The 20443-nt window shown below is 35.4% G+C and overlaps 2 protein-coding genes and 1 long non-coding RNA gene across 4 annotated transcripts in view; 2 read left to right on the plus strand and 1 right to left on the minus strand.

The window, feature by feature from the left end:
- Positions 1 to 20443, minus strand: part of LOC140845303 (uncharacterized) — a 286923-nt gene that overhangs the window by 77963 nt on the left and 188517 nt on the right. The window lies entirely within an intron of this gene.
- Positions 1 to 20443, plus strand: part of LOC140844845 (uncharacterized) — a 144267-nt gene that overhangs the window by 66402 nt on the left and 57422 nt on the right. The window lies entirely within an intron of this gene.
- Positions 7988 to 15092, plus strand: LOC140845138 (uncharacterized). Of its 2 annotated transcripts, XR_012123847.1 has the most exons (3): positions 7988 to 9745; positions 11198 to 11246; positions 14996 to 15092. It is a non-coding gene; the product is annotated as an uncharacterized lncRNA (long non-coding RNA). The 2 variants fall into 2 exon arrangements; XR_012123846.1 differs by lacking the exon at positions 11198 to 11246.

Here is a 20443-nt window from a genome sequence, read left to right on the forward strand (position 1 = left end):
TATCTATAAATTTATTTTATTTATAGGTATTATATACAATATTTATATATTTTGTATACTTTGTATATTAACTAATACAGAGTATTATATCATTCCAAAATTAAGTAACTGAATATATGACTAAGGCTTCTACCTTCTGTCAAATGGTTTTTTTGAGACCCCTAAAATGAACCCATATATGTTGACACATACTCTAACCCTGCTTTTCTTAATCATAATATATCCTCTACCTCCAGTAGAATTCTTTAAATGTTATGTTCACTACTTGCTGAATTTCTACCTTGGGATTTCCTTCTATTGCCACATGAGAGAGGTAGTTGGAATAAATACTTTTGTATCTCAGTTGAATTTAAAGGGATTAAAGAATAAAATTATACTCTACAACACTGAGCTTGTTGGGCATACAATATGTGAAATGAGTTAAACGAGGAGAATCCAACAGTACTTTTCAGGGAAACAAACTAGACAGAATATGCCATTCTTTATGGCTGACCTTACAATATAGATGAGTATGCTGACACCGCTGGTTCAAGTCTCAATATCTCCATAGCCTTATATAAAATATATAGTATGCTGACTCTCTGCAGGGAAATGGTAAGGAGACCATTCATTCTAATCCTGCAAATATTTAACAAGTCAAAATCTCTGCCATATTACTCATTGCCCAGAAAATTACCAATAATACCTAAAAGGTACCTGAGATTTATAAATTTTGAAAAGGTTTTATGTTTTACATCTATTAATTTTTGAAGAAGAAAATCATAAGTATGGAATAATCACCATTCACAGATACATAAAATAAAAAGCAAAGATTGTTATGCTGGATTTAAAAAACAGAAAAGAAAGCCCGACTAAACCATACCATATAGTAACATGCTTTAAATATGATCCAGTAATGCTGAAAGTAAAGGATGAAAAATGTACACACTACCATTCAAATATTAACTAAAAGGAAGCTGTATAGCTATACTAGTTTCAGAGAAAGTAGGCTTTAAAGCAACATAATAGAGAAAGAGGGACATCTCATTGTTAAAGGGCCAACCACCTATGGCAACCATCTAATAAAATAGTTTCATAAAACATAATGTATGAACTGACAGAACTAAAACAGTAAGAATAAAGAAAGGATGAATAATGTAATTAATATACCTTACCTAAACCTACTATGCCAATATACTAATCAATATACTAACACAATCAATATATTAATGTTGATCATATGATAAGCCATAAAAAAATTCTCAAGAAATTGTTCAAAGAATTAAAAATAACTTAGAATATTCTCCCTGACTGCAAAAGAATTTCACCACAATTCAGTAAAACATGGTAAATGGAATATAACTGCACATTTTGCAATTAAATAATACTTGTCCACATACTCATTGGGCAAAAGGAAATTGGGAAATATTAAACTAAATAACACAGAAAATGCAACATATCACATATACCATAACTAACTCTGTGTTTATCAACAAATGTATAACTTTAAAGGCATATTTAAAAAAGAAAATCTATAAGTCAATGATCTAAGGATCCATCTCAAAAAGTGAGAGAAAATTAAACCACAAAGAAAGAAGGTGGCAGATGCATGAGTTTCCTACAGTTGCTAATAAATAAAAACAAATTGGGTAGCTTGAAACAACAGACGTTAATTTTCTCAGAGTTCAGGAGGCTGTAAGTCCACAAATCAGACTATCAGCAGGATAGGTTCCTTCTTTGGGGCTCAGAGGGAAAATCTGCTCCATACTGTCTCCTAGATGCCCATGATTGCAGGCAATCCTTGGTGCTCCTTGCCTGGCAGCTGCATAACTCCGGTCTCTGCCTCTGTGGTCACACGGCCAACTTCCCTCTGTGTTTGTCACTCTGTCTCTTCTCCTTTTCTTATAAGGACACCTGTCATATTGGATTAAAGGACCACAGTACTCCAGTATGTGCCATCTTAACTTACATGTTAATTATACCTGCAAAGATCCTATATCTAAATAAAGCCACATTCACTAGTCCAAGAGATTGGGATGTGAGCCTATCATTATAGGGGATGCAATCCAACCCAAAACAGAGGGTTATAAAAAGCAGAACTTTAAAAAAAATTTTTTATAAAAGCACAGTAGTAAATTATAAAAGTCAAAACCTGACTTTTGAAAATAATAATAAACTAGTAATAGATATTTAAGAAGGCAAATAAGGAAACACTTTAATTAAAGTTGAAAGCACCTTTTTTTCTTCCTAAGCAGGTATTAATTTACCTTATTATATATATGTGTGAATCATACATATGATAAAAATGAAGAAAAAAGTGAGATAATTCATGTAGTTGAAAGAATATGGTTTAGAAAGTACAAGAAAAAGGACTCAAGTCTCAGACCTATGAATTATGAACTGCTATAACATAGACTAATCAATGAAATTCTAGGAATTTCTTTTTTCTTATTTGTGAAAATGTGAGAAGACAAGCACAATTACCATCCCATGGTATTGGTTTTAATAGTAAATATAATTGAAAACATACATTTGAATAGTAGCAAAAATAAGTTTTAATGTGATTACAGAATATATACTGTGAATTTACCAATTGTTTCCTTCCCCTTGATCATTTAGATATGGTATAAATTATATATCATGATTCTAAAACTTCTTTAGAAAAATAAACTTCATTTTTAATATTGATCCCAGAATTCCTGTTAAAATTCATAACCTCACATGTCAATTTTGTGTTTAAGAAAAACTATATTTCAGTTTGCCCTCTGCCCCTTTCAATTTAGTGTGTGAAGCAAGATATCAAAATAGCATTTTAATGAAAATAGTCATTTCATGTAAAACATTCTTAAGGAGAGCAAAACACAAAGAATCTAATTGTGACAAAATACAGGATTGCGTTTACGGTTAGCACAAGATGGGGATCTGCTTCCCCAAATGATTTGTTTTATTTTCACAAAGTAAATATTTCAAGAACACATTTTGGGAAAAGATGTGTTTTCCTTTGAGATTCAGAAAAATGAACAAAGACATAATTCTTTACCCTGACTGCCGTATACGGCTAAGTCCTCAAACAAGGATGTGATAACATTAGTATCTAAGTGTGGTTGCAAATAAAGTGGCAGGAGAAAAAGGCAGAGAAACCACAGCACGATGTGATTTAAACTGTGCAGAACAAGTTCTGGTCTTTTGGTGCCATTGTTTGAGCACTACATGGCCATAAACGAGGCGCACTGCGCTTCCACTTTGGGTTCTGCCTAAGTATTAGTGAATTATGGATTATAGCGATGTGGTGGAGCGTTCCTCCCGTGGGCCACTCATTGCTCTCTAGCTTCTTTCACAGCCTACATTGCTAGCGTCTTGTGCTGCTTCTTACATAAACCACATGCTCCCTCCCATGAGAAGATGGGGAGACTCCGTCAGAAATCCTGGTGATCTTTCTATTACCCACGATCTGCAGAAGATGGGTGCAAAGTAAATTAGAGGAAAAAAGGAAATACAGCACCTCAAACTGGATAATTTTATCCAAGGAAAATATTTGGATTGGTCCCCAAAGGATATCAGCTGGTGCCATGATAGATGAGGTTCGATGTCCCATATGATCATTTTTGCTTTCATAGATACTAATATCATTACTGACTATAAATTTAGCCTTTCAAAAACCCATCCAGAGTGTTTATTTGATGACCTTCCTTAGGTTGAGGAATGTATTATTTTTTTAGTTTTATATATATTCAAAATTAGTTGAATGATTATTTTTTACTTAATAGGAGATATTGGTTATCTTCTATCATGATGCCATATTTTTGATTGTCACAACCAACTGTTTATAAAGCTTACCTCTGTTATATCAGTCAGATTATCACACTCTAAAGCATGAAATGCCAGCTCTCATTTTTTTCCCTACCTTTTTGGTTTTGTTTTCCAAAGGATATCTCTTCCTTTGATCATTTAAAGTTTGAGACCTTATTTTAAGACATTTTTCTTTACATCTTTTTCCAGTAGTTCCTACTATAGTACTTAAATAAAACCTACAATGTGTGAATGTTGTGTAAATAAATGAACCTTAATATTTTGTACTTTAATGAAGATCTATTTTAGCAGAACGTGAAATTAATTAGAAAAAAATTTTGTTGTAGATTCTCTAACATTACTATTAAACTCCTTTATCTCAAACACTTCTTCAGAGGCACCCTTAAGAGAAAAGAAAATTTAAAAATATGCATCCCGTGTTTGAGTAATATACTCTAAATTCTGCAGCAAGGAAGCAGTCTTTTGAAAACTTATGATTTATAATTTAATGCACTCATAAATTTGTAAAAGTTCTTTAGCTGAAAGTATAATAGGAAATAAGTGTAGGTTTTGCAGAAAAAAATGTCATTTTATATACAACATTGTATTTGGTGAAAGATAATTGGCTCACAAGAAAATAAAAATAAAGTTACTTTAAAATGAACATGCATGCTATTTTGTGTTATTATGTATAGCCCTATTTATGTTCCAGGTACTGTTAGAAGTACAATGTTTACAACAGCCCTCTGAGATAGATACTGTCATTATACCGGTTTTACAGACAAAAATACCAAGGCCAGGGAAGTTAAGTTGTAACATTCCAAGATTCCCTAGATAGTCATAAAGCAGCCCTTTATACCTGTCTGGTTTCACAGTTCATGCATTTAATCACTGTGCTGTACTTACTCTCTGGTATAAAAATAATGTCAGAAATAATGGGCCATTATACTCAGAATCAAAGGAACTGATAACAAATGAAACTTAAAAGATACAACAGCATGTAGCTACTATTAAATCCAAATGTGGTTCTAATTTGAATTTTATTAGTTCTTAAAATTTTGTTTATATTTTATCTGTATTTTTGTTTTGTTTCATTGTTTTTTAAAGGCATAAGAAATATTTATATCTGGTTTTGTGTCTCTGCATATTTAAATAATGTAATAAAAATAATGTGAGCAAATATTGTGCATCTGTACTTTTTTCTTTTAAATTAATCCATACATTACTTGTGTGTCAAAAAACAGCTTGCTATGCATGCTTTTCACCAAGCTGATGTGTCAGGAGTGAGTTATATACTTGAGCTTCCTATTGTTTCTCTATGTTTATTTTATTTCATTTATTGCCTTAAAACTAATCGCCTGCTGAAGCTATATTTGACTCATAAAGGCCCTAGAAAATAGGCTCTGTTTTGTGTTTGTTCATTTAATGCTTTTCTCCTTGATTTCTACTTTGTATGGAATTATTACTCTCACCACTCTTCCTTCCCCCCACTTTACGTGCTTTTGCCTGATACGATCTGCACCAACCCTTTTATTTTCTGTGATACTTTCTTAGGTGTATTTTTTTCTAAGGAACACATAGTTGACTTTTGATTTTCAATACAAACAGAATTTGTGTATTAAAGGAAATGCTAGTCCTTATCCTTTTTCATCATGACAGGGACATTTGTTTTTCCCTTCATCACCATGTGTTTTGAATTGTGTCATTTCTATCTTTTGTTTTCTTTGTTTCTAAAGCTTATATGCTATATTCTCTTTGTATGTTCTATGTTCTCTTTGATGTTAAATTCTCAGCTGACTCAGAAAGAATCCAATCCAAACTCAATTTTATAAATAAGAATAGGAAAAGTAAGGCTCCAAAGCAACATGCTGACGGTCCTCCCACATCCTCATGAGAACCAACCGTGTATCAAGTTAACAGGCATGGATTGGGGGGGATTCCATGTGCTTCTGAGGCTTTGAAGCATCTACAGAAATCGAGTCTTCATTCTGCATTGCTGGCAGGCAATCCCCAGCGCAGACTGCAGCAAATGTGACATTTATCTGAAAGTCCTACCAGATAAATGCAGGATAGAACTTTTCCTGTCCATCTGCTGTAAACTCTCCTCTAAGAGCATCCCGACTTGCTGACACAGAGCTCATGGAAGAAGGCAGCACTGACGGGCAAACTGCTCCCAGTGTGTTTGGGAAGACGAGCCATGTGCTCATTTGTTTACACCAGGAAAGGATGGAAGACAAAGGAAAGCAACCTCATAGGCTTCCTCCGTGGAATTTCAGTTCTCTAGCGTGTTTCCGGTTAGCCTATTAGCATGAAAGTGTCAGATCTTCATCACAACCCACCGCTATATCACTACTACAGAAACCCCAGCAACCTGAACTACATACGGTTTCTGAAAACAATAGCTTAGGAAAAATTACCATATCAAGGAAAAACCTATCAGGAAAGAATCTCACAATCCACTTAACAGGATTTAAGGGATTTAAACTAAGCTAAATAATGAGAACAAGGATGTCTTATTTTGGCAGAACTAATGAAAGAAAAAGTGAAAAAACATTCATAAGAATTTGTTTAAGGTTTTGAGAAGCATTTTTGTAATATTTACAATTGATATGGCTGCAAGTGAAATACAAATCAAATTGGTGTTAAAAAATCCGAATTTATTGATAAATATGGCTAAACACAGGTACTTAAGTTACATCACCAGGAGGCAGTATTTCAACATTTGAAGTTAATTTCTAGGCAGTGTCACTATATGTTTATTTTACCAAATTCCAGTCATTCATCTTATCAGCTTCAAGTTCCAAAGAGAGTTTCTATTAACTAACAGTCTTAGAAAAAATAAAGGTTAAATACTGAGTTTTCACTGAATTTTTCACAGAAGGAAGGTCCCCTGTCCTTCCTTAAACACAGAAGGTCTCAGAGAGACTGAAGATACATTAGAAGGAATGAATCCTTCAGGAAAATCACTGTGCCCTCACTAGAAGAAGGGGTAAGCAGAAACCCTTCTTGTCTTTATTAAAACTTATGGTATGAGAACTTGGGTATTATTTTATTTGTATTATTAATCATTTTATTATGTATCACCTTATACAGAATCATCATAAGCATTTCCAATGTGATTTGTAATCTTATCTTTTTTATTACTTATTCCAATGTTTAACTGATTTAAATGCCCACCAATAGTCCTTTATTTCACAATTTCACCACTTTTGTGTTATTATGTGTAGCCCTTACTGAGTGACCTTAACATTTTTAAAGGGATGTGGATATATTTTCTGAAGCAAATATTTTATTATTGAGCATATATTTCTGTTTATAGTGCTATGGAATGTAAACTAAACAAGATAATATTTACATACTAAGTATATATTTTTAAACTATCTACACCCCAACTCTATGGAGGTGGAACCTAAGGGCTCATGTAATTCTGCCTTTCACTTTGCCTAGATGATTGGACCAAGGGGAATATTAGCTGTCAGCTGGCCAGTGACCAATCACATTTTCTCTTAAGACCTGAAGACACAAAGGCTGTGGGCAGCTATCAGGTTAGCTGCCATGAAAGGTCATGTAAAAGCAGGTGTAGGCATCAGACCATGGCAAAGCCAAGTGACATTCACTCCAAAGTCATTGAAAAATAAAAACAACAACTGTGACATGGAAACTGGTCCAGAAGAAGAAAAAAAGGCCAATTTGAATCCAGGAGAATTAAATACACGGTTGTCTTATTTCTGGGTAGATATCAAGTTTGGAAAGGTGCAGCTTCATCAGTTTTACATGAAGATTTTTGTGGAATCTTGCAGTTCAAGAAGGTACTGGACAATAATAATGGGTCACCTAATAAACACCCTAGGGCTTTCCCTTGTATTTTGCCATCCAGTACTGTAGAGTCAAGGCTGTGATCAGTCTGGCTATGTTATACAAGTTATTAGAGTTTTTAATCTACATGAATTCTCATGCAAATTTTTCTTTACCCTGTTAAATCATGTTTTCCAAAGTGGGTCATGGCTGAGTCTCTTTTTAGTTTATTAGGCTGAAATATAGTGAAGTTTTAAAATTTGCTTCTCTGTTATTTTATTTTTATAGTTACCTTTAGCTACATGATTATTACTTCTTTGCCACATGTTCTGATTTTTCTGTGCACATATAATTGCTAATCTAGAAATGATTTTACTTTATATTGTAACTATCATTTTGTGTTACTTTTATCTGCATTCTAGGAAATTGTCATGATTACACACTGTGGTTTTAATTTTCTAATATCAATTTTGCCATTTAAAACTGTTGATGCAGTTTTATATATTCTTATCATACTGGGTTCATTAATACCATATAAGAACTAAAATGTATTTTAGAATTAAAATACTGTGCTCCAGAGAGCAATTTGGAGATAATAGTTATCAAAAAGTTCTAAGGAGAAGATAGATATACCTATGCAATGCTAATGATGAATGGATGTATCCAATAACAGAAAAATCAAGAAATATCTATAACTTATCTCAAACTCCTAACCTGTCTGTTTAGTCTTTACTACTTTCTAAATTCACCATCCATGTTTGACTTTTCAAACTAAGGAGACCATAACACATAAGCCAAAGGCAATTTTTGGTTATAATCACTTTATCTCAAGAATGTAGCTTGAATTTTTAGTGGTGCTGTTCTCAACACATCGCACCGTATTCCAAATGACCAGGATATTCTGGAGAACAAGTGATCAGATTCATTCATTCAATCTATGATTCACACATCCATTCAGAAAACACACATGTATCAGCATCCTGTACTATAGGACACTCAACCTGTTCTAAGGCATACAGATGTGTAGAGAAAGAAAAAAATGTGAAATAATGAAGCCAATACTTGATTATAGCTGTCAGTGAGTTCATAGTTTACCAGTAGAGAACTACAAGACTAGCTATGTTAGGAGAGGTTGAGTTTATTTTCCTCAGTTCTTGTCTGTGCTGCAACCAAGAACTGAAGGGCAGAGACACAGAAGTAAAAGTTTTATTTGAATCCATTCCAGAGGAATGGGCTAGAGCGAAGGTAGATAAAGGCAGGTTTACTTGAATAAAGCAGAGAGGAATGAAAAATGGAGGGAAGGGCAGCTTACTGAACTGCTGCTTGGCTTTAGGGCATAATCCCTTGCAACTCCTAGAGCCAGTGTCACATGGCATCCAGTGTCCACTTGAACTGCATGGTGTGGAAACTGTTAGAAATGGCATAAAACTAAATGTGACTTAGTCCCAGAGGTATTAACATTTAAATAAAATGCTATTAACAAGAATCCTACATGTCAGAACATGTACCAGGGAGTCACTCTGGCTGGGATGGGGAGAGAAATTAAGAAAAATGGCTCTGCATCACTTCAAACAAACAAACAAAAAAAGATGCAGAAAAAGTTTTAAACCAAAATGTTAAGTTTTAATTTAAAAAAACTTTAAAAAAAGTTTTAAGCCAATAAAATTAAGACAAATGTAAAGAAAGCCTAATGTGGATATAACTTGCTTAGGCGACATCTGGGGAAGAATGTGAACGCTGTAATACTCAGCCAGGGGAACCAGGGAGGGACTCGCAGGCTAAGGAATAAGTTGCTTGTTGCAACCGCCCTGAGTGAGCCTGCTCACCAGACACCCGATCTTGCAACACTGTCATTAAAGCATCGCTCTGCTGTTCTCTTTGTCTCCCTGTCCACTTACTAAGTTTGGACCAGTGAGCACGTTTCTCACAGGAACTATGTCCCTACCATCCCAGGATCTGGGGATGCCCCAGAACACTTGATGGAGTGAGAGTATGTTCTGAGAACTTTCCAGAAGCAAAGAAAGGATATTTTCAGGCAGGCTACTAAAGAGCACAGTCATACAGCTGCAGTCCTGTCCAGGCCACCGGGGCGATGGGAACTTGCAAGCCCAGATCAGAGCTCTCAGCAGCCCCTCCCTACTCACCTGGAGTAGGACAGAGAGAGTGACCCACTCAAAGAAAGGTGAGTGTGGGCAACCTCCGAGAAGACATACATTTAAGGGTATAGGGTCTGGCATTTTAGAGGGCTTTTTTGGGTAAGGGTCAGCATAAGGCATGATGTATATAGGTGATTTATAATTCCTTTGGAGTTTTATCTAAAAATAGGGTTATTTGGGTGACTGTGTTGGTTTGGTACTTCAGCATTCTTTGTTCACATAGGTTTATTTACACTTCTGAGGTCTGTTACCTGCACTCGTTACAAAGTTACTTGATTAGGAGCTGGAGGAAGAGGAAAAACAGCATATAGGTTAAGCTAAAGAATAAGCTGGGCCCTTTAGCATGCTGAAGTACATCTTACAACGACATGATCTGATTGGTACAGTGAAGACATGGGCTGCGCTGGGATACTTTATCTGGGGAATATCCAGACATTCCAAGTTACTCGTGGCCTTTGGAGCTTCAACTGATTAACTTATTAACTCTGTCTTTTCTGGCTCCCTGGTTTTATCTGGTTAACTCTTTGAGTCCCTTTTAGTGGGCTTTACTGACCTATTCTCCCTCCACCCACTCATACCTGTTTTTCTGCCTAACAGCTATAATGTCATCTTAGAAACAGTAAGTTGTCAATAGGAAAAGAGAGGGATAGGAGTATAGGCTGGGGAACAACAAATTAACAATGTGACATTACCTCCCGAGATAGTGAGCAGTTTACCTCTTGCTGTCTCTTTGGTCTTGACCTTTTACATTATTAGTATCTTTAATAATTCAGTGAGTAGCATATATGCATTCACGATGTGTTAATGTTTGCATCACCTCCAAGGTGTAATGAAAATGAGTTTTTGAAATTTTAACTAGAAAATGTCTAGGAAATTACAGTACTCCTGGTCTATGGCACAAAGATGAATCTAGAATATATAAAATCCACATCCACACTATTTCAGTCAGAAATGGCACTCCTGCTGTGAACTAAACTGAAGCCAAGCCTCCTCACTGACAGTTACTCCCTTCATTTTCAGCTCTGACAAGGACTGATCAACATACCCAATCTGCTTTCCTTCTTGGCTAATTTAAATCCCAACAGAGATACTTGTGCACAAATGAGTAAATAATATAAATGGTGCTTATCTTAATATGCTGTACCTGTTTGAACAATCTTCTTTTTTCATCTCAAGTTAATGAAAATGGGCAAGAATTAAATGTGTGTAAACATGTTAAAAGTGTGGAGAGAAATATAAAACCTATGACTGGAAGACATTTCTCTAGTTCCATTAGAGAACCAAGGAGCCAAAATCAAACAAAAAATAGTATCACATCATAAAGAGAAAATTATACAATAATCTGAACCTGAATATGTGTATATATACGTGTGTGTGTATGTATAATTTATTAGAAAAATTACTGTACCTTTTTTCTTCTCCATAGTTCAAATTTATGCATGGTTGACCTATTGCATTTGGTGATTTTTTTTCCTTAGGTTTCCTAGAGATCAATGTGACTTTTACAACAGAGGCTATAAATGTTAAGTGAGTACAATGATAAAAATTAAGCTTCAAATTGTGACTCTCCTACTTAAAAACTGGATGACCTTGGAAAAATTGAGAACCTAGTATTTAAAATAAAAATTCTATGCCACAGTAAAAATTATTTGAAATATTTCCTTTTAAGTACCTAACACTATACCTGGTAGATAAGAGATAATTAATATTGGTTTTCTTTAACACATACAGACACACACACACACACACACACACACACACACACACACACACACACACACACACACACAGCCCAGATTTTCCTTTTTATTCCAAAAGAAGTTCTTTTCCTAACTGGCTGGGAATGCTATGAGAAGCCGCTGCCACGTGGAGAACTCACTCAGTTGGGAGAACTAAAACCCAATACTTTTCTTCTTTTTGGGGGCCTTTTTAATATTTTGATTTTCCAAATAATATGCAAGGCATATATTCAAATGGAATCTTAGAAGTAAACGTGATACTTTTAATTCAGACAAGATAATCAAATCCCAGCAGGGAATACTTTCATTCTTAACTCAAAACAAAGAAGTGTTTTCTTTCTCTGTGGGCATGGTGGAGATTTGAAGACATATCCTTACATCATAGCTAGATGAAAAGTAAGAATAGAGTTGTAAAGACAGGTGAATCAATAGGTAGGTAGAGAGGTGAGTAGGTAGGTAGACCTATGTTGAAATTGTATTTCACATGCCTCCATCCAAAGTCAACAGAAAGGAATAGAACAGAACAAATCTAATATGGATTTCAATTCTGAAATTCTATGATCCATACACACTGATACACAGTAAACACTGTTTTAAATTACTTGACCAACTAAGAACTTCCAACAATTGATATTCTAGTATTTTCTGGTAATACATCAGTGGATTAAAAAGTGTCTAAAGTGAGCCAGATCATGGGACTTGTACTTGGGTACCTGTACTTGTTGGAAGCATTCCTTGTTCACTGGTCTAGCTCTGTTCTCTATTACTGCTTTTGGTAAACAACACTAATGAATTATTTAGGCATCCCAGAAAATACAGACCTGGTATTTTTAATCTGAATACCTTTACAAGCCTCCCTCCTTTCCCAGGATCTGCACTTAGATGGAGTGAAAGATCAAGCAGTATGGTAGTGTAATCCTGCTGACTGGTACAGTTTGAGGGGTGGTATCGTAAGGGTAGGGGCGTCGAGATCAGAGACACCCTGAGTTGGATTTTGCTCTGCCACTCTCTGGTTTTGGGATTTTGCTGAAGTCTTCTCAAAGGGTTGTTATTAGGATTCTATGAAGTAATTTATGTATATCATTTCTTTACCTGCATGGTCTGTGCAAACAGTAGGGCAAGGCTGAAATTTGCTGAACTAAATCAGGGAAAAAACCAACAAACAAAAACCAATATTCATCCTTCTACTCCTTTCTTGTGTGTTCAGCAAAGTGCAAATTCTACTGGGAAACTTGAAAAGGTATAAAATCAAAGCAGGGCAATCAGAACTTCCGATGGAAAAGAGCTAGAGGAAGAAGGTAAGGGAACTATCAGGACCATTTCCACTTTAGACTCAATCAGTACGGATGATTCCATTTTTTTTTCATGGAAAAGAGGAAACATACTACATAGAAGGTGTTTTCGTGTAAAGCAAACATACCAGTCTTTTGCAAACTGATGGTTTCTATGGAACTTTTTACAAATGTTCTTCATTTTACCATTGTAGGAACCAAAAGAGGAATTTGAAAGAAGGAAGCAAGGGCTGGGTAGAAATGCAGACACTTAGATCTTGCACAAATATGCCAAGTGCTATTTTAATACATCAGAGCTTTAGCCACATGGGAAGGAGATTTCTGGATGCAAAATGGCTAAGGGAAAGAGGAATGAATACAAGCTAACAGGACTTTTAAGACAATATAGGATAAAATATCCTGTCCTGTTGTTTATAGATTTTATACATATATAGTGATTTTATGTTATTAAATTAACAATTTTAGAAGCTGGAATCAAAATTGTCTTCTTGTTGAGACAATGCTTCTTGTTGTTCTCCTTTTTCTGAAAGATGGATGAAATAATGCTTAGAATCTGGGTTTCTCCCTTACTTAAACTGTCCACTGTAGGGTTTGATCTGCAGAACATGGGGAAGGGGAGGGCGTGTGTAAGCAACCATAAACACTAGGAATGTGAGATCTCTTTCCCACAGCAGTATGCTTGAAGATTTGCCGATCTTACAGGAGGTGTGATCCAAATATTTGGGCTTTGGCTTCATCACGGTGTAAGGGAGGCATCATTAGGAGCTACAGAGAGTTGGATTTGACCTTAAGAGCCTCCATAAACTGTCTATCAAGCCAGGCATCTTTGGAGAGTACAGATTGAAATTGGAGACCATGCAACCCACTCTGGGAGTTGCAAGCCATATATATAATGTGTGTTAAACATGGAATGGGTGATAGTATAGCAGTCTTTCTATATAGTCTATTCATTTTAATATTTAAAGCCTCACCAAAAAGGATTAGAGGGGAAAAAAACCTACCTAGTATATGATTATTTGGTATACTTTGACTTTGTTTCAGAAAAGTATGCCTAACAACAATACCAATAACAAAAAAACTTCTGATAGCCATTCCTGTTCTCCTTGGTAAGTGATTTTGACTGTCCCTTGTAGTTGATCTGCTCAGACTTGCAGACCCTGTAATATTTGAAGTTGAAAAGTAAATTGTATGTTACAGTAATTCTTCTGTTTTTGTTGTTCCCCCCAGTACCCATAATAATGCCAAGAAGACAATAGGCATTCAAAAACTATTTCTAAATTCACATAGACTTCATTTTTAGAATCTTTCCTAATGTGAACTCTAAAAGAAAACCAAGTTGTGTTTAATTCCTAGATCTGACATTACCCCTGGGAAGCTACTTGACTTCACTAGGATTCTAGTTTCTTATCAGTAAACAGTGATAACAAACCTCACCTCCGAGGACTTGTATATAAATTAGTTACGGGACATAACATTCCACCATACTTGGGAAACAGTAAATCATCAACAAGTGTTAAGTCTTATTATCTCCCTTTTTAACATTTTGTCATCTATCAATATGTGTTACAGCAGGTATCAGATACAGGACAGTATTTGCTTCTCTGGAAATAAAAAATAAAAAAAGAAGATGAAAGTAAATATATTTAACATGAAAATTTGATAACACACTTGCTAGTGTTCCAGTTAAAACCGGTATTTCAAGGTGTTGGGACAGGTAATTTTTTGAATGAATACAAATCAATACTTATATAGAGAAATAGCAGTATGCCCCAATCCTCTTTAACAAATTGTAATAAGATTTTTAACGTTTCAAAATTGTATGTTTAACTTCAAGGTGACTAATACCTTATTAGTATTTCTTCCAAGAAACAGTGATAACTGCTCAAGGAATTTTCTTAATGAGTCTAGAAGTGGCCTCAAAATCTTTCTGAGAGCCCATACAACAGATAAAACTTATTTGCTATCAATGTCTAGCCTTTCTCCAAACTGAGAGTCTAGGGGATTGACTGTTTCCTGTAATTTTGTTTGCTCAGAATTAAGCAGAAAGCATCTTTAACTCTTAGCCAGAGTCTATGGGACCTTTTCTGAAACAGACTAATCTTATCTCGTTTCCTTTCTCTCTTATCAGTTCTGATTTATTTTAATGAGCAGCAGCTGACCAGTTTAAAAGTTAAATTACTTGTTTCAAGTTTTCATTTAAAAATGTTTGTTTGTTGACTTTTTGCATTCTGTTCTTTACTCTTAGATGATCAATCACAATGACAAGCTGGGATTCTGTCATCACCGTGGAGTGTTTCGTGCAATCAATAAAACGACAACATGAATAGTCTTGTGTGCTACAATATGCGTTAAGTGTTTTCTTTTTAAAGTCAACGTGAATCATCTGATTGTTCATATAATATGACGATTTTAAGGAAATCATTCACTTCCTGTTGCTTGCATTTTTCCCATTCACATTGAAAACTGTTAATGGTAATGACTAACTTGCTTTCTTTAAATTGAAGTTAGAATGATGACACTGCATATGCAACTGTTTTTGAAGAAGGAGCAATTTTTGTTCATTTATTTCTAAATTGATAAAGTAGAGACAAAGAACATTTTAGTCCCATGCCAGCATTCATTCCATCAGTGGGTCATCTTTTCCAATTTGTGGGGCCCGCATTATACCCCATGTAAATGTTCCGTGCTTATGGAGGAGATCATTTCACTGTATCAAGCATACCCTTTCTCTTTCATCTGTGTTTTCTTGCAAAATGACTTTAGAAGGACACTCACAAAGCTGGAAATGCATTGCTGATTTGTTCCTAGTCTGTAATATCTAGGCACACTGTTAAATGACCTGAAATTTGAACTTGCATCCAAATTGTGAAAGATTCAAAATCTATTTTAGTTCCCTGAGCAAATACAGTTCTCCTCAAAGTGGTGTTATTTTAATGTTAATGGTTTAACCCAATTAGTCCTTATATTTGCGACCCTGAAGTATTAAGTGCGAAAACGTTCACCTTCAGGTTTTTACAGATTTTTATTTATCCTGTGTCGTATATGCCTCTATTATTAAGGCTCTACCTCATGTGCCTTTCCCCTGAATCCTTATGTAAAGGCATTCAGAGCCTAATGTGCTTATAACTATTAAATGCCACGTGTTGGTCTTCTGTGCTATAATGAAGTACATCGGCGCCTTGCGAAGCTCTCTGGCAGCTATCTCCAGAGTTCACCGTCCGCCAATCAGCGTCCACAAATGTAACCACTTAAATCTGATCCCACTGTCTGAATCAGTTACTCAGATAAAAGGCAGCCAAGATCTAAGCCCTGCTCCATGTGGGACCCTCTTAATACTTCCCCCCAGAGTGGACATGGTTCCTCTTACCAGGAGTGTCTGTTTTTTGTTTCTTTCACTCATTCTTTATCTGTCTACTCCCATGTCTCCTCCTGGATTCTTGCGCACGCTGCCTTAAGCAGGAACCAATTATGCAGAATTTAACCAAAGGCTTTCTGAAACTCAAACAGTCATAACATATGTACTGTCACTCTCAACATTGCTGGTACCGCTTCAGATTGGAAAGGATGTGAAATAGGCAAATATGTTTTCTCAAACTAAATTTATCATTTCTGTTTTATTCTCTGGGTTAAAAGAAATCACAAGTCAACTTTTAAAAAATCTTTTTTAAATACATATTTATGCTGCATAATTCTCAATCAGATTTCTAGAAACTACTTGGTTGATGGATTTTCCTTGAATCATTTTTAAGCCAATGCATTATTCTGTTTCACTTATTTTCCATCAAAGTGAAACTGTGATAGCAGTATGCAAAAAGAATTTAAAAATTTAAAAGCTCTGATACAGATTTACATGTTTACAGAAATGGCCAGGTTTTATTTGCAGCTACCCTTCAAAATAAGCTAGAGATGTGTGTTAATACATGCTCTCCCAAGCTGCATTTTATTAAGCTCAATCTATTGCACCTCATTATTCTACTGCCTATGAAAGCATGGCTACAGTTCATTTCATTTTTAGATAAGTGAGTAAGCCTTTATTTGGTATCATTACGATGGCTAAATTTTCTGAGCTTGTGTTTGCTTCCAGGACAAGAGTGGTAAGTGAGTTTGTTTTGGCATTTGAGTATTCAACAGTTTCCCCATTTACTGGTGAGGAGCTGTTGGTGAGCATTTGATTTGTGCTTTATGAACTTCATAGACAACATCATATTTATTTTTTTCTTACAGAATCTTTTCAGGCAAGTGTTAATAGTTGTATTTTTTTCCAGATGAGGGAGTTGAGATTTACAAGTCTTAGTAATCTGTGTAAACTCCATAGTCAAACTATTCAAGTTTGTACTCAAACACCAGAATCTTCTGAATCTGAACTATTATATTCCTAGCCACTGAATATATGCTGCTCCAGAAAACGTATATACATGCACAGAGACCCAGACAAAAAAAAAAAAGTGCCTCAAAAAAGAAATCTCTTTCATGAACTCAGCTAGAGAGAAAGTTGAATGAGATCTTGCAATTTCCCCTGGGTGACCACGATTTTTTACTGGGAAAGGGAAAGAATTAGAAACAAGGACTAAAACTCTACCTTAGGAATTATCATTGTTTTTAGCTAGCCTGTAAATTGGAAACCTTTTCCTCAGACCAGGTAGTGAGCACTTTTGGGTTTGTGGATCTTGATGTGGTCTTTATTGCAACTACACAGTAACTCGGTGGTAGGCTGGAGCATACTACATACTCTACTTATTGGAGTCTGGATTTTGTAAAGAGGATATAGAACGAGGCACAGGAGGAGAGCCATGATCTTAAGCTTATGCTACTCTGGTACAGTCCTTCCATATTCAATATTATTCAATATTATTCAATATTAGGCTTTACCAAGGAAAAAGGCTTCTCAATGGAGCTCTGTTACTATCTGCAAAGACCAGACCACAGAAACTAGGGTTTTACTCTGATGAGGAAAACTGGCATCAGTTACTGGCTATGGGGGAGTGGTGGGGGGGAAGAGGAAGGCAACTTTGCTGAATGTAGAAATTCTCAGGTAGTAACAGTATAATCTCAGTGTGAGCACTTGGTAGTTAGTGACAAGTTCTGGAAGAAATTAGTCACACAGATGCAAGGCTCATTATTAGAGGTTTGGAAAGAAGATAACACAAGTGGGTTGCTCAAGGAAAGAACTCCACATGGAGATGTAGAAAGTTCAGTGGAAATATTAAAAATTAGCCTGTGAAGTGGTGTTTGACAGCAAGGTGTTAAAATAGCCAAAATGCAGCCAGAAGAAAAATAAAAGTTGATGTAAGACCTCAGACATGAAACAGTAAGGACTGTAACACATTAACAAAAAGGGATTTGAATGTTAAAAAGATGTTAAAAATATGATACACATTTTGAGTAATTCATTTCAAATGAAATTTAGAAAAAAATGCATGCATTTGCTCTTTTCCACCTCAAATGTAGGTCAAGAATAAAGTACTGGAGGTGGGAACAAAGGCCCAACTGGATTACTGTTGCATGAAATTTACACACACACAAATATTCATGTAACAAAACTATTACATAATAGCAGTCTTTTGTGTCACTCTACTTTATTTTGCCTCCCCATTTCCAGGATCACCTCCTCTTTTCATCTGGTCAGATATCCATGCCAATTAAGTGTTACTCAAATGATTGTGAACACCTAATAGACTTCTTGTTAAACTTAATTGGCCACCACCAAAATTTAGCATATTGTCTGGGTAGCTCTGAGTTATATGGACTCATAAAGCAGGAAGGGAACAGTATTTCTGATGTCTTTCTGGCTGGACATTTATACATAAAACCATTCAGAATTATGATTTTTTTCATGGGGACTTAGATTTATGACAACATACAGATGTTTCCATTTCACCTAGAGAAAAAAAATCTGCTATATAATATCAAAGATAAAACTTAATTGAACCCACCAGATGATGATAAAGAAACAATGTTACACTTCAGATGACTTAACTACAGCTTTGTCCCTGGCCCTTTTCTCCCTAGCACCCTGTGGATTTCTTCCATGGCCTTTCCCCTCTTTGAAGTCAGTGGGAGCTCTGAACCTAAAAAAGTCACTCAGAGTACAGACCGCCAGAAGGACAAGGCTATTTGACTTTCTGCCCTCCCAAGGATCATGGGGTGAATGAATTAGTAACCAGAAAGAAAAAAATACATATAAATATCCTAACCTTAGTCCAAATGCAAAGCAAGCATTTTTCTTTTTCTTTCTTGAAATTCAGCAATGTTTCCTTCACTTTTAAAAAAAATTTTGCTTTTACCTTTGCCCTTCCTGTTTCCAACAGGGGTTGGAAGTACTTAAAACTCTTCAGAAAGTATGCTGTGTTGATATTTCTAACAGAGACTAGAGCAGAAAGTATGACTTATGAACCTCTACCCTTCTGATGCACTATCACTGAAGCTGGGCGTGCAAAGCATGAACGTATCAGGCTTGCATTAGCCCTCAAGGGACGGCCAAGATCAAGGACTCGTTGATGGGGATTTCAAAAGATGGATAACCAAGCAGCCTCCTTCAGCGTGCATTAGCACTAATAATTAGTAGAGAGCATTACCCATGCTTTCCTTAAAGCAGAGATGTTCTTATTTCACTGTATATGATTTTTAACAAATATCATTTATTAAAACATTTTTGAATCCTTAAAGGAAATATATTTTATAAACCCTTACCATAATGCCCCATCATTACATTTCATAACTATTGGTATTTATTAAACATACAATTGCTATCTTATTAAAAGTTAATGCCTATTGGACCCATTTATTTTAATAGATTACTACTTTAGCTAGTTAATATCAACCTCTCCTCTACTTGCCAATGGATGAATAAAATATTTAATTACTGTATATTAAAATTTTCAGGGTAGTTTATTTTTATTGCACTATTAGATTTTCTCTTTTAATCTTCTTTGACTTTCCTGGACCTGTGCAATTCACCTGGCAACTTTTCAATCACATAAGGTACAGACATTTTCCTTGGTTTTGCAGTTAAGAAATGTGTCTGGTGTATAGTGAACCAATAGATGGATTTTGACAGTGATCAACTGAATTTATTTTACTTCATAGGTGTTAATTGAATGCTGTTTACATGTAAGAAACTATGTTGAATATTTTAGGGGACAGAGAAAGAGGCTGGAGAGTAAAACTATCTGCCCAGAAACAAGGGGTACCTGGGTTTTAACTTTGAGTGTTAAAACTGGAAAAGTCCCAGGCAAACCAGGACAGGTTTTTCACCCTGATGTCCTGTTCTTAGGAAGCTTACCTCAAGGAGAAGAGGTTAATGAATAAAGAATAGATGCCATCATATCACCTTTCATAAGATGGCCCACCAATACAAATAGGTACATATTATTTCTGGGTAATTGGCCAGAAAAGATGCTGTTATAGTAATTTTGTTAATACTGATGATAGTCACGATTTTGGCCTTATTTTATTTAATGCAAAACCTTGTAGGACATAGAGGTATGGTACTCTTCATCCTACAGATCAAAACATTGAGGCCTAGGAAGGTTGAGTAACTTATCAGAGGTCAAAAGTGTAAGGTATAGCCAGGATTTGAACTTGAGCAGTCTAGGTTCAGAGCTCAAGTTCTTAACCAGAATTATTACCTGCCTCAGCAGTAGTGCTTGATTTGGCATTAGGGCAATTATTACTCAATTTAATTGGGGGCCAA

Source organism: Manis javanica, chromosome 12 (genome assembly GCF_040802235.1).
Source record: "Manis javanica isolate MJ-LG chromosome 12, MJ_LKY, whole genome shotgun sequence".
Classification (NCBI taxonomy): domain Eukaryota; kingdom Metazoa; phylum Chordata; class Mammalia; order Pholidota; family Manidae; genus Manis; species Manis javanica.